Raw genomic sequence first — 14,737 nt, 5'->3', positions numbered from 1 at the left:
TCCAGAGTGCACATTATAGAGAGCGAGCTTTGTGTGAAGGTGCTTGTGCATTAATATGCAGCTCTACGGTCTCCACCGCCAGCTTTCCCTCTCGACCATGAACCGGGGGGCGGGGGTCTCTGCCTATAAATCTATTTGTTTATTGCCTGTCACTGGAAGTCCTCTGTAATTGAAACTTACCTAGAATTGAGACGTTCTTCCCGTGTGTGGAACAAACCTTCGTTTGAATATAAATTGAAAATCAAGTCTTGGTAATTGACAGCAAAAGTTACCTCGATCCCATAATCCTGCCTTATTGGGATTGGCGGTTTTTAGGCCGTTCCAGGCATTTGATATAAATTTAAATGCATTACTTTTGAAATTGAGCATAATTGTATTCAGGAATATTATTTTTTGCTGGTGACGACTTTCTCTCGCCCATTTTCATCAATATTTTATCCCTGGATGGGATGAGAGACAAAATCTCTGGCATTGAATAAACTTCTCTATACATTGTATAAGTAGCCTAATGTATGACGGCGCAGACAGCCGCACTTATTGTTGACTATTTCTACCGCGTATTGTGATCAATACGACGTGCCTGGTGCAGTGCTCATGCATGTTGGTGATATTGGTGTTTATATACATTACACACTGTCACATCCTCTTTAAAGGAAACTTTTCATCAACTTATTGCAAAATAACATTCTTATTATTTAGGGCTCAGGTACATGAGCAAGACTTAAATATAGGGATCATTGATCCTAGACGGGAGAAATGTTTCAGCAAATGTTCTGCTTTCTCCACGTTCAACGTGAATTAGATCCCACAGGTTGCGCTGGGAAACATTTTAAAGTAGAGTAAGAAATTGTTTTGGAACGTTTTCTATACACAACAAATTACATAGTTATTATCAAGGCTGAAAAAGGCAAATGTTCAGCCTACTGTCATACGGTCTAGCTTTGTGGATCTATACGAAGCAAAAGAAACTTCACAGAGAGAAACAGTCCTCTCTCTCCCTATTGTAAGCAATCTGAATAATTACTTGGCTCAACCATCGCAATAATTCAGTCTCCTAATCATAGATTTAATAAAGGTTTCCATACTCTGACTCCTTAACGTGCTGGCTGTCAGTCTTTCTGGATATCTTCTTGTCACCCGCACAATCTTTGATAGTCCGTTCATTATAAAGAATAACATTGAATAATTATGCGTAATAAACCTCTTTCAAACTGAATTTTCCTTTTGAATTAATAAGACCTCTTCATTTGGTTGCAAAAAATACAGTTATGGGGCCATTATTTCATCCAATGAAAAGAATCAGGAGAGATTGTCTCCAGCTCATCCTTCTACTAAACAAACTTGCGGAGGTCTTTGGAAAGCCCATGTCGGATCACGCTACGCCCAATTGTCCAGTTATTTACTTTCCGCACATCCATTTAATAACGCTGTGGTTGGTTAGTTCAGTGTGTGTGTACATGAATTCATTCTTTGCTTTGTGTCCGAGTACATAGCTTTGTGATATCTGTTGCTGTCACCATGGAAATGCTTTGCCCTGATTTGCACAGAAGACTTGGCAATAGTTTAGAAAACTCATTACTAGTGTGCGACATTAGTTCACATCCCTAAATCACTTTATCAGCAACTGGTTTGTGAGAAAGGACAGAAGACTTAAGTGACTATTTGCCTGAAGCTCGCATGTAGCCGATGACCTCAGCTGGTCATTGCTCGGGTCTCTGTCACCCGGGAGGTCGGGCACAAGGCTCCTACGCCTTCAATTAAATTGTTAAAATGACAACGAGGAAGCACAGATGAAAGTGAGGGTTTGGCAGTCTCTTCCGTTCTGTAATTATAACAAAAGATGAGCGTTATTAATCAGTGAATCAGGTTCTTAACAAGTGTGAAATGAAGTTTTTATTTATTGCAGTAATGATTTGAGTCCCTGGATCCTCCTGTTTCCAACACACAATATTTGTTTTCATGTTTCGTCTCCGTTTCAAGAGAAGGGGAAAAAAAACTGAACTTTCCTGAAGTCACAAACTTTTCTTAAAGGTGGTGGGGAAGGAGAGCTGGGACACATTGACATTTGCGGCCGTAAGACGTTAAAGGGGCGACGTCAGTTTTAAACTTGTTTCCTTATTTTATTATCTGCTGTGTGAAAAGTGCAGGCGTCCAGGAATGACCGTCGCAGCTCCATATGCAGGTGATAAAAGCCGGCATCGCTAAATTAATCTCCCACTTACTCGCAGAGCAGGTCGTTAATTGTTCTCTCTGCTTGCTGTCGATATAATGTGAAAATTTTCATTCCCCATTCAAGACAGGCGAAGGTTGTAGCCGAAAATGTTAACATTTGCATTTTTATTTGTTGATTTATATAAAGGACAGCCTCTCGCGGCAATCCATCACTCCGGTGACACCCTGAATATGAATAATGTATTGTGGACCTGGTGGTTACAACCTGTAATAAGCGCCAGGGACGCGCGCAGAATCTTAACTACCCCGCAAATGTAATATTTATCGACTCATAAACTTTATTGCTTTCGAGGTTCAATAATACTGACCATAGGACATTAATATCACTTATCCTGGTTTTATTTAGGGCAGTTCTGCAAAATAACCAGTCTATTTAATGCTTACTGAAAAATAATTTAAATTTACAGCACTTGCGATGCAGGATGGAGAACGTTTAATTGTCAGGAGTGTCTGAAATCTGCTTTCTGCAGCCCGGTCACCTTACTGTTTCCCTAACATTTCTTCATTAAACTTGAATAGGTTTTAATGTACTCTGTACTCCGTGGCGTTACTGTTTATTCACCGTCTTCTCATTGTGAGTCTCATAGCTCCAATGCATCTTAATAGAGTCCGCTGTTCGGACTATATACGTTATGTGGTATCATCGCTCTTACTACATGTGGGTGATCTAGAGGTGATGGGATCTTTGAGCAACTTCAGCAACGTTTCCAAATGAAAATTAAAAAACATACATATCGGCTTGGCCCCAACAAATCAAACTTCCTTTTTGAGAAGCATGAAAGTAAAATTCAGTCCTACCCTGCATTGCAGCAGTTTGTGGCTAAACGAGAATTTAGAGAATTGGAAATGTTTAAATAAATAAGGTTACAGTGCATTAAATAATATGTAGAAGCCTCATTCCAGAGACTGAGAAATTGCTCTCTCCAGACACCTAGCGTAGGCGCCGTTCCTGGCACTGTCATGGCTACACACTGTTGTAATATGAAGGTTGTGTGCAGAATACAGAAGCATTGCGATATCTGCTAGTATACACCGCACTAAACTTAGCTGGTGTTAGATGAATACAATTCAGGGTGATTCTTCCTGCGTTGAGCATGGATAAGAGTGGGTTTTGTTTTCCTGGCTAATACTTGTAAAATAAAGTCACCTATTCCAATATGTTACCAAAAGTAACAGTTATGTTCTGAAATAAAACAATATATAATTCATTTAGGAACATAAAGAAATTGGTGGGGATCTAGGGATTATTAATGAGCTTGTATCGTACAGGATGCACCTGTAGATGGTCCTTTATGTCCTCTCCTGCTTCCCCGGTGTGAGTCCGGCGTTCTGTACGGACTTTTGCTGGTGTGTTTCATGCTTCTCCCTAATATGCAGTTTGTCTTGCAAGTGGGGCTGACAGCCAGAATTATTTATTTTTTTGACATTCATGCAAAGACTACATTCTGCCATATTTCTGTGAAAGTCCGTTTCCCCACAACTGATCTCCTTGAATCAGCACAAAAACTGCCCTGTTTGCAGTGATGTGTGTATTTGCCTACAGTGACACACTCCCCACAATAACACAACATACATCTTGCTGTTTATATTAACACTCGTACAGAGACAGCTAAGCACTCACATTACACTGCGTCCACTCTCAGCGCTAACATCCTACATACACCAGGACTGCGCGGCTTATTGCGCCAAATTCTCCACCACGTGAGGGGCTGATCTAAAATCCAGGAAGCGTTGGGGTCTCTGTTTCCCCTATTGGTTTTTTTACAGTCTTCTGTTTGACTCTGGACTCTCTGTACTCTCTGTACTGTAGAGCTGGGGGCAGTGTTTAAGCCCCATGTCACGATATCTGACTCATAGCGAACTTTACAGCCCTCCACCCCCAGTGACCACTGCACACAGCCGTGTTTCCTGGGAATGTGCCCGTTTTGTAAAGTAACTAGAAGCGATCAATCACGATGGCAATCTGTTAAGGGACCAGAGGATGGCACCTTATAAACTGATTGTAACTATATTTAAAATAAAGGTTTTATTTTTTGTTAGTTTATTCATGTGAAAAAACTGGAATAAACACCAAAAACTGAAGGAGTAAAATACTGCTATCAATGCACATGTTTTACTAAAGACTGTTGAAGTGATGAGATCGACACCAACTTAATCCCAAAATTATTTGCAGTCGTCCAGCAGATAAAGGCTGGGGGTGGTAGTGTCCAGCATATCCGAAGGAGGGGGGAGAACAACATAGCCCTATAAACTGCAGGGCAACCCGAATGCAGAGTTCACTACATCAAACTTATTTATTTTACTGAAGTATGTACCGTATATACTAGAGTATAAGCCGAGGACCGCAGAAAACTGGGAAAACTTATTGACTCGAGTATAAGCCGAGGGGGGGCTTTTTCAGCAGAAAAATGTGCTGAAAAATTCGGCTTATACACGAGTATATACGGTACACACTATTTTATTGTCCTCGTTACACTTGTCTTGTGGCTGCTCACCCGCTGACCTTGTCCTCATTTACAGTAGTGAGTGTAACAGACTGGCACAGGATGCTTCCCACCGGGTGGGAGGAGATCGCGTACCCACGTTACATGTTACCGTGTGATAAGAATTGATATTTAGAGGTCATGCCGCCTGGTGCGCTCTAGTACTACAAGCGTTGGAAGCAGTGAGGATGGAGTTCTTTAGAAACCGTATTTTTTACAAAAAGATTAAAAACTGTTTCATCTGGTTGCAACTGATTAAAGATTGAGTTTCAAAGGTGGGATATAGTATTACAGATGTATTGATAAGCGTACGGAAAAGGATGAAAGTAGATTCCGGGTTAACTTGGGTTCACAGCTTAGAGAGGAGCTAGAAAATATAAAGTGAATTGTCAGAACAGTAAAATAAGAACGTAAATGAGCTTGGCTCTAATATTCAGAGGTCATTTCATGGCAAGGGAGTGAAACTGTTGACATATCGGTGGTGTGGTCGTTTTTATGTAAAGTTTTAGCGCAAATAACTGGATGGAGGCAGCCATTATTGACTTTAGTTACTGCAAATTCGACATATACGTTGTTGTTGTTTAATTTACTGAAAGCCAAGACAGCCAGTGTTGAGACTGCTGAGGCAGGCACTTGATACATTGTATAACATTCACCAAAGGACAGCATAGCCCCACCACACCCTCAAATTACCGTATTTCCCCATGTATAAGACGCACCTTATTCCCAAAAAATTTGGGTCTAAAAAGTGGGTGCGTCTTATACAGTGCCAGCGCTAATTACATCCCTCTAGAATGAAGAAGAAGACGACCCCTGTTGGACTAGCACCACTTACTAACCCCAACCACACTGTAATAGCCGGACACTGATCCCACCACTCTCCGCCTGCGGTGACACGGATCCGGTACCGAAGAGTACCCAATACACTCTTTAAATACTAATCTAACAGTTTCCTCTCCCCGCACCTTATCGGGTCTCCGCGGTGTGTTGATCACGGGGCCTGAGCGCTGATTGCGGTGAGAGGATAAGAGAGAGGCGTCGCCGCCCCGCCACTGCCACCTCACAGGAAGCGCAGGGATTTACATGGCTGGGGTCCTACACGGTGGTATCCGCTCTGCTGCCTGCAATTCGTCCAAGACAAGTATGAGCATTCACTCACCCCGGTACTTGTACCCGCAGAATCGATCAGCTCACTCTGTGAACAAACTAGTTTCGGTATTTTAAAAGAACCAAGGTCCCTCAGGCGCCTCCCGGTGTGTTCTGCGAGGGAGAGCTTTGCACTGCCTACACAAGATGCTAATGAGTTTGGGAAGGTGAGTTTACAAAACACCGCAACTCTCGGGAATAGCTTGAGTTCAATAACTGTGTAATACATCTTTTTTCAGATTTTGGGCCCCAAAATTAAGGTGCGTCTTATACTTGGGGAAATACGGTATATCAACCATATTATGTAATGCCTGGATGAATATGGAATTAAAAATACTAATTCCTGGAGTGATTCTGGTCTCGGGAGGGACATGGCACCTCCTGACGTACAGTATTTGTGCTTGTGTGTGTGTTTGTGTGTGTGTGTGTGTGTGTGTATATATATATATATGTATATATATATATATGTATATATATATATATATGTATGTATATATATATATATATATATATATATATATATATATGTATATATATATATATATATGTGTATATATATATATATATATATGTATATATATATATATATGTATGTATATATATATATATATATATATATATATATATATATATATATATATATATATATATATATATATATATACCATATAGCCTGTAAGTCACAAGATGATCTATCTGACATTACCTATATGTAACGTCTGTCAGCTCTCCTGAGATTCACAGTATCTCTTCAGTCCTTTCACTGATGTATGTTCAATTTATTCACCGTCTGCAACTTCAAGCATATTACAGCACCTCCGCCGGGCCGAGTATCTCCTGTTGGCTTCATAAATAAATAAACACGCTGGGTAATGGCAGGTGTACGGTGCAGCGGCTGTGTGGCCATGCTTGTCCAAACTTCTCAGGCTTATCTGCTACAGAAACAGAATATTCATCCGAGATTCCTCCGCTCTGAAAGTCACACTGATCCGGTAGCCGCTGGCTGCCTGCTAATTGCTGAATTTTTCTGATCTACTGCTCTGTCAGGGGGAATATGATTACGTATGGTGCCGGTACTCATACTGTGGAACTACAAGTCGCAGTAAGGATCTATATTACAGGTGGTCTAAGTCTGCCTTAAAGGAACTGACAGTCAGTTATGTTGTGGTTACATCCTCCTCTCAGATGTTTAGAATATATAATTGTCCAGCAGGATACAATGTATCCTGTCCGGCAGCTAATACAGCATCATCCTTAATGGAAGATGAAATTGTCCTTTTCATGTGAGATTAGGAGCATTTGGTCTGGAAATGTTTCTGTATGTGTGTTACACGTGTAATTGCTTTCACCGCCGTACACATCTGTGTACAAAGCCGTGTGCATCCAATTTGTCGTCCTGCAGAGCTGCCGTTTATCTGCTGCTAACGTGCCTTGCCGTAGCATTTCTGCTCTTTGTTCCTCGCGTTTGAAGATCTTTTTACAGCCTCCTAGTAATTTATGATTCAAGTCACAATTAGTAAGAGGTGGCAGCTAGGCAGAGCAAAGAGCTTTAAATTAGCTGGTTATAGCAGAGATCATAATCGCTTTGTTAAAATAATTAACTCTGCTCAGTCTTCTCTCAGACTTCTGTGTCCCGTAGCCCAGCAAAGAGAGTTGTACAATGATTGAAAATGCTTTGAAACTCTGGCAAAACACATATGTTCTATGTGAAGTTAATCATGTATTACTTTATGAAAATTGGCTATAGCGTCTCTTATACAGAAGGCTATAGATAAGCTCGTCAGGGAAGACTTCTCATTGTTTGCCTGGTGTCATCTCTTCCAGTCTCTTCAGATTTCAGTAAACATCCAAGTGATCGGATTTAGCTCTGAATGGGGGTTTCTTTTTTTTTTTTTTTCCTCTGGTGAGAATAAAATGTGTGCTAAATATTTAGTTTAATTACATCGCCTTGCAGAAAAAGCACCACATTTTAGATGAGAACAAGCTGCATACAGAGCAAGACGCATGGAACGGTGCCGTAGTCTGTACATAATTGGAACAGATTGTGAAAGGTTAGATCTAGCAGACAGAGCCATAGAAGTGGTGCTGTGTGTTACTTATACATACAGAATATGTACTGATACGGGCAGTGGTTACTTTGTTACCATATTTTATTTCTATAATATAAATGTAGATATTTAAATCACCGCTATACAGTACAGGGGACATGTGATGGATGTGAGGGAGGAAGATTGAGCTATATATACAGGATTCTGTCACCTGTAATACACTGTCTGTTGGGAAACTTGCGTGCGGTCTCCGGTGACCGCTATCTGTATGTGTCATGTGACTACAGTGACCCCTATCTGTATGTGTCATGTGACTACAGTGACCCCCTATCTGTATGTGTCATGTGACCCCTATCTGTATGTGTCATGTGACCCCTATCTGTATGTGTCATGTGACCCCTATCTGTATGTGTCATGTGACCCCTATCTGTATGTGTCATGTGACCCCTATCTGTATGTGTCATGTGACCCCTATCTGTATGTGTCATGTGACCCCTATCTGTATGTGTCATGTGACCCCTATCTGTATGTGTCATGTGACCCCTATCTGTATGTGTCATGTGACCCCTATCTGTATGTGTCATGTGACCCCTATCTGTATGTGTCATGTGACCCCTATCTGTATGTGTCATGTGACCCCTATCTGTATGTGTCATGTGACCCCTATCTGTATGTGTCATGTGACCCCTATCTGTATGTGTCATGTGACCCCTATCTGTATGTGTCATGTGACCCCTATCTGTATGTGTCATGTGACCCCTATCTGTATGTGTCATGTGACCCCCTATCTGTATGTGTCATGTGACCCCCTATCTGTATGTGTCATGTGACTACAGTGACCCCCTATCTGTATGTGTCATGTGACTACAGTGACCCCCTATCTGTATGTGTCATGTGACTACAGTGACCCCCTATCTGTATGTGTCATGTGACTACAGTGACCCCTATCTGTATGTGTCATGTGACTACAGTGACCCCTATCTGTATGTGTCATGTGACTACAGTGCAAGCGGCCTCCTCCTGCTTCATCTGTAGCCACCAGTCACCTATAGGATTGATATCTGATTCCATACGGGACGGTCTTCTACAGTTTACAGGATGTTGCTCACGTCACAATTTTGCGTCCTTCTCCTAAATGCCCCGTTTCATGTATGTGCTGTTTTTCTACCATAGGGAGACTTGGATCAAATTTTGAATCCGGCCTCTCATACAGAGAGTCACACAAGTAGTGTCCAGACTGTCCTAGCGCCTGTCTGTGTGTTTGTAAGATGTCCACACGCAGCTCAATAGGTTTGTTTGGGTTGGTGTGAAATGTTGACAGTGAAAAGGTCTATATCAGAATGTCTACAGTTATAAAGTAAACAGTCATAAATGTCTAAATGTTCAGAAGGTTGACACAGTTAAAATGTCGACACGTAAAATGTGGACAGGGTTGTAAAGTGAACAGTCAAAATATCAACAAATCACTAGATTAAAACGGCAATACTTGAAAAAAAAAAAACCCCGCAGTACCCCTCCTCCAACCCCTAAACCAATTCTAGCACTGCCAGCTTAGGAACCACAAGTGTCAGCATTCCCTGGCACCCAGGGCCAACTGGGACCTGTAGTTCACCAAGAAAAAATGTAAGGCGAACAGACACCAGTGTAAAAATGATTTTATTGAAATCAAAGCACCCCTAATTCACCCTCAGTCACCCTCTTTATTTCTAACCTACATCAAGGGTTAAAGTTAAAATATTCTTAATAATGGTCCCTCTTGTGATTTGAAGTCCGGCTTTATCAGCCTTGTGGGCAGAATTGTATCTACAAATGGCGCATGGTCAGGAGAGGCCCCGTCTAGTGAGAGGAAAGGTTCTGTGAGGGGAGAATGGCGATGCTCTGTGCCGTCCCTGGGGAAGACGATGGGAGCCGGACTATGGGGCACATTTATCAATATTCACATAAAGTGAAAAGTAGTTTTCAATCCTTATCGCAATGATAAGGATTGAACTACTTCTCACATTTATGTACAGCCCTGCACAGAAACAGCAGTTCCGAAAAACTGCTGTTTCAGAGATAAAAAAAATCATACTTACCCCCCTCTTCAGAAGCGCTGTCTTCGGGTCTTCTCTTCAATTGCGCATGTCCAGTTCCAAGAACTGGACATGCGCACGAAGATCCCCTCTCTGTCTCTGCAACTATCGTTGCAGAGAGAGAGCTGTGATTGACAGGGAGAGATCACATGATCCCTCCACACATGCGCTGTCCAGCTCTGCTCTTCGGAGCAGAGCTGACAGCACTGAGATTTCTCATTTATGATAATGTACGCCAGCTTCAGCTGGTACATTATCAAGACAAGTTCCCGAAAAAAACTATTTTTCGGAACTTGTTAGATTGCAAAAGGGAGCAGTCACCATACTATTGAATGGTGACTGCTCCCCAAAACGAAGCAGAATGCAAAGCAACAGATATCCACGATATCTGCTGCGATGCATCTTTAATAAATATGCGGGGGACACATCGGGGCAAGAACTGGACATGCGCACAGATCCCCTCTCTGTCTCTGCAACGATAGTTGCACAGAGAGCGCGCTGAGTGACAGGGAGGGATCATGTGATCCCTCCACACATGCGCTGTCCAGCTCTGCTCTTCGGAGCAGAGCTGACAGCATTAGATTTCTTCAATTCGGATGATGTACGCCAGCCTCAGCTGGTACATTAACATGACAAGTTCCCGAAAAAAATGTTTTTTCGGGACTTGTTAGATTGCGGCCAGGAGCATTCACCATTCTGTTGAATGGTGACTGCTCCCAAAAACGAAGAGGAGTGCAAAGCAGCAGATATCCATGATATCTGCTGCGGTGTCCCCTTAATAAATTTGCGGAGGACACTGGGACCTTAATGACCCGTAAAAAGCACTATCGTGCTTTATTAAATATGCCCCTTTGTCACAGGGGGGTGTAATTTAGAAACATGATTTGGGGAAGGATGTATAAATACTGGTTTGATATCTTCTAAGAACACAGCTGAAGAGTCTTGTGTGACTTTGTTCCTGGCCCCCCGCAGTTACCGTATTGTATGGTTACTTGGCTTCCTCCGTTGTTTAATATCATCCTTCATTAGACTTGGAGCATGGCAGCTGTGTGACTGCAGCTCCGTCACTGGTGTCAGCGTTGTAGGAGCAGGTGGTCATATCGCAGTTACCAGTCTCGCCCCGTGTCACTTTAATGGCCCATCCAGCTGAGGCTTCGCCTCTTAACCCTTCTCTTTCCTCTCCCCTCGGCTGTGTCATTACAAGCAGATACTCACTGACGGAGTGCACTCGGGGCCGACTGGCACTAACCAGGCTGAGGAAGAAGAACTCCAACTGCATTCAAAGACCATCTATGTGGGGATGTGATGGGTGAACTATCCTCTTCCCATGGTTTAAGGGACGTAACTGTGAAACAGACATTGTATGAAGCACTATTTAATAAAGCTGGTGCTTCATTCTGCAGCTGCTGCTCACTTTATTACATGCAGTATATAGAAGTTGTTGGGTGATTGACTTATGCCTACATGATTGACTGGACACTGATATAAAATACACTTTTCAGAATTATGTGTTTGAGTTTTACTGTATGAGTCGATCTGATCGCTGTCTGTCATGTGCGCAAATCTGGCTGGTGGGTTTCCTTTGTCAGCCATTATGTGCCAATCATCTGACCAGACGAATCCCTTCCCCAGTGTGGTCATATTCGATGTGGGGTCTATCACGATGAGCACTGGCTGAGCCCCTCTGTTGTCCAGTTTAGGCCTTCCAGAATCCATTCATTTCTCTCCTCTTTGTGTCTCCTGTCAGTCTGCCCCTTTCCTTTAGATTGTAAGCTCCCACAGACAGGGCAGACTCGTCCTCCTCCTGTTACCTCTGCCTTCGGCTCCCCACCCTACACTAGACCCCTGCCCATCACTGCTCTGTTATTCCGCTCACACCGCTGGGCACAGGTTCAGCTCTCTACCTCTTCTCCTTCCCTTTCCTAGCTTCTAAGTGTTCTTGATTTCACTTCTACCCCTTTGCCCTGCACGCCTGCTCTCAGCTGAGTTGGTTTAATTGCACTTTGTGTTTGTCCTGCCCTGTATGCTGTGTTTTGTCCTATGCTCTATGTACGGCGCAGCTAACACTTTGTGGCACCTTATAAATAAAGGCTAATAAAACTTCTTCTCCTCATTGGCCTTTGTTGGCGACACACAAGTATTGTAAGTGTGCCGCTGGGTACATACCGTACTCTCTCTGCCATGCTGCATGTATAACTCCTCTCCATGTGGACAGTGTCCTCCACGTAGGGATCTATGGAAGAGTTAAGTGTCCTAGCAGCATTTTCCTGCACATTTAATATTTTTGGGATTGGAAGTATTACGTGAATGACTTCAGTTTGCTGTGATCCATGTCACCCAGCAGAGAGTAGACTGTGTGCGGTGTAGTCTAACCCCCGGCACGGACGTCTCTGTGTACCTGCCAGACAGGCGCTTGTTTACCCAGCCTCTAATTGGCTGCTCGCTCATAAAACGCAGCCACCTGTCACATTGCTTAACCTGTACGCGAGGTTAGATAGCTGTGTGCTTTGCTGAAATGCCAGGGAGCAGAGCTGTGCACATTATATAAAGGACATATTAGCAGCCATTTAAAAAATGAAATGACTCCCTAGACGGGGGCACAGGCAGACGGCTCTCAGTCATTCTGTGCGGTGGGTGCAGGAGCTTATACATGAAGTACAACCGTGAACGTGTTTGTTTTATTAGTAGATACTGAGGACAATGCTGAGTCCTGTCTGTGCTACTTGTAGCTGAGCCACGTTTACCAAGCACAGATATTCCACCACCCCGCTGGTCTCTGCCACCACCCAGCTGGTGATTACCCGGTACATCTATGCCATCACCCAGCTGGTGATTACCCGGTACATCTATGCCATCACCCAGCTGGTGATTACCCGGCACGTCTCTGCCACCGCCACCCAGCTGGTGATTACCGGGCACTTCTCTCCCACCACCACCCAGCTGGTGATTACCCGGCACGTCTCTGCCACCGCCACCCAGCTGGTGATTACCCGGGACGTCTCTGCCACCGCCACCCAGCTGGTGATTACCCACCACGTCTCTGCCACCGCCACCAAGCTGGTGATTACCCACCACGTCTCTGCCACCACCCCTCTTGTGATTACCCGGCACGTGTCTGTCACCGCCCCACTGGGAACTCGCATTGACAGGGACTCCTGGAAGCAGATTTTGTACTTTAGCTATAAAGAGGGTCTATTTCCGCAATATAGTTTAGTTTGTTACTCGAATTCATGCTTCAGTTTCTTCTCCTGTGAGATATTAAAACACAAAAAATAAATGACTGCAGATATCCACCAGGCTGTCGGTTATCCAAAATAACAACGGAGGGGTTGTCTGTCTGCACCAAATATGAGGTTTTTTTTGTTTTTTTTCAGTTTCCTTGTTCTACCCTATAACGTATACCTCCACTAAGCCACCGTAACGTCTACCTCCACTAAGCCACCGTAACGTCTACCTCCACTAAGCCACCGTAACGTCTACCTCCACTAAGCCACCGTAACGTCTACCTCCACTAAGCCACCGTAACGTCTACCTCCACTAAGCCACCGTAACGTATACCTCCACTAAGCCACCGTAACGTCTACCTCCACTAAGCCACCGTAACGTATACCTCCACTAAGCCACCGTAACGTCTACCTCCACTAAGCCACCGTAACGTCTACCTCCACTAAGCCACCGTAACGTCTACCTCCACTAAGCCACCGTAACGTCTACCTCCACTAAGCCACCGTAACGTCTACCTCCACTAAGCCACTGTAACGTCTACCTCCACTAAGCCACCGTAACGTCTACCTCCACTAAGCCACCGTAACGTCTACCTCCACTAAGCCACCGTAACGTCTACCTCCACTAAGCCACCGTAACGTCTACCTCCACGAAGGCACCGTAACGTCTACCTCCACGAAGGCAGCGTACCGCCTACCTCCACGAAGGCAGCGTACCGCCTACCTCCACGAAGGCAGCGTACCGCCTACCTCCACGAAGGCAGCGTACCGCCTACCTCCACGAAGGCAGCGTACCGCCTACCTCCACGAAGGCAGCGTACCGCCTACCTCCACGAAGGCAGCGTTCTTACCTGAGCACTGAAATATTATGTATCTGTGCTTCATTGTTATATTGAAATGGTAACTGCTCGTTTTTACCCAGCTACTAATCGTATTCAAGCCTTCGTTCTTGTTGTGTCAGTGGTTGGCAATCCCTTCCTCTCACTTTGTGTGTTCTCTTTACGGTTTCCTACTTGTTTTATTCCTTTTTCTTTGTTGCAAATTGTCTCTTTATATAAAATATAATTTTGTAACATCTGTAAATGTAGAGGTTTCAGGAGCTTATTTAAACTAAAGATGTTTCCTTCAGTGGTGTCACTCTCCAGGGCAACGTGTGCATTGTCGCTGTTGCCAACCACTTAGCACTCTCATCACACGATGCCACCGTGCTCCTACTACTCGGAGATATGTATTTATTCCACGAGGCTTCACCCGATATCTGGAAATGTCTCAATGTGGCCGGCCCTGACCCAATCTAGCAGCTTCGTACCATTTCCCGGACTGCAGCCTAAGAGTGTCGTCCTGTTATCAAGATTGTTTTTCATCCCGGTGATGTGGGCAGAAGGTCCACCTGTCCTAACGCCCCAGATAAAGTGACCCACTCATATTGTTCAATAATGCTTCAACCCACCCCGAAGAGGGAGCAGAGACCTGTGTCATCCACTTCACCTGTTGTAAATAGATTGCAAGCCTCAGAAGTGAAGAATACCCTC

At 43.8% G+C, this 14,737-nt stretch overlaps 2 protein-coding genes across 3 annotated transcripts in view; one reads left to right on the top strand and one right to left on the bottom strand.

Annotated features, from left to right (window-relative positions):
• Positions 1-14,737, bottom strand: part of TPGS2 (tubulin polyglutamylase complex subunit 2) — a 1,173,328-nt gene that overhangs the window by 110,535 nt on the left and 1,048,056 nt on the right. The gene's annotated exons all lie outside the window — the stretch shown is intronic.
• Positions 1-14,737, top strand: part of KIAA1328 (KIAA1328 ortholog) — a 97,768-nt gene that overhangs the window by 76,778 nt on the left and 6,253 nt on the right. The gene's annotated exons all lie outside the window — the stretch shown is intronic.

The sequence above is a fragment of the Mixophyes fleayi genome, chromosome 1, assembly GCF_038048845.1.
Source record: "Mixophyes fleayi isolate aMixFle1 chromosome 1, aMixFle1.hap1, whole genome shotgun sequence".
NCBI classification, from domain to species: Eukaryota; Metazoa; Chordata; class Amphibia; order Anura; family Limnodynastidae; genus Mixophyes; species Mixophyes fleayi.
This window is presented reverse-complemented; position numbering and strand designations above follow the sequence as displayed.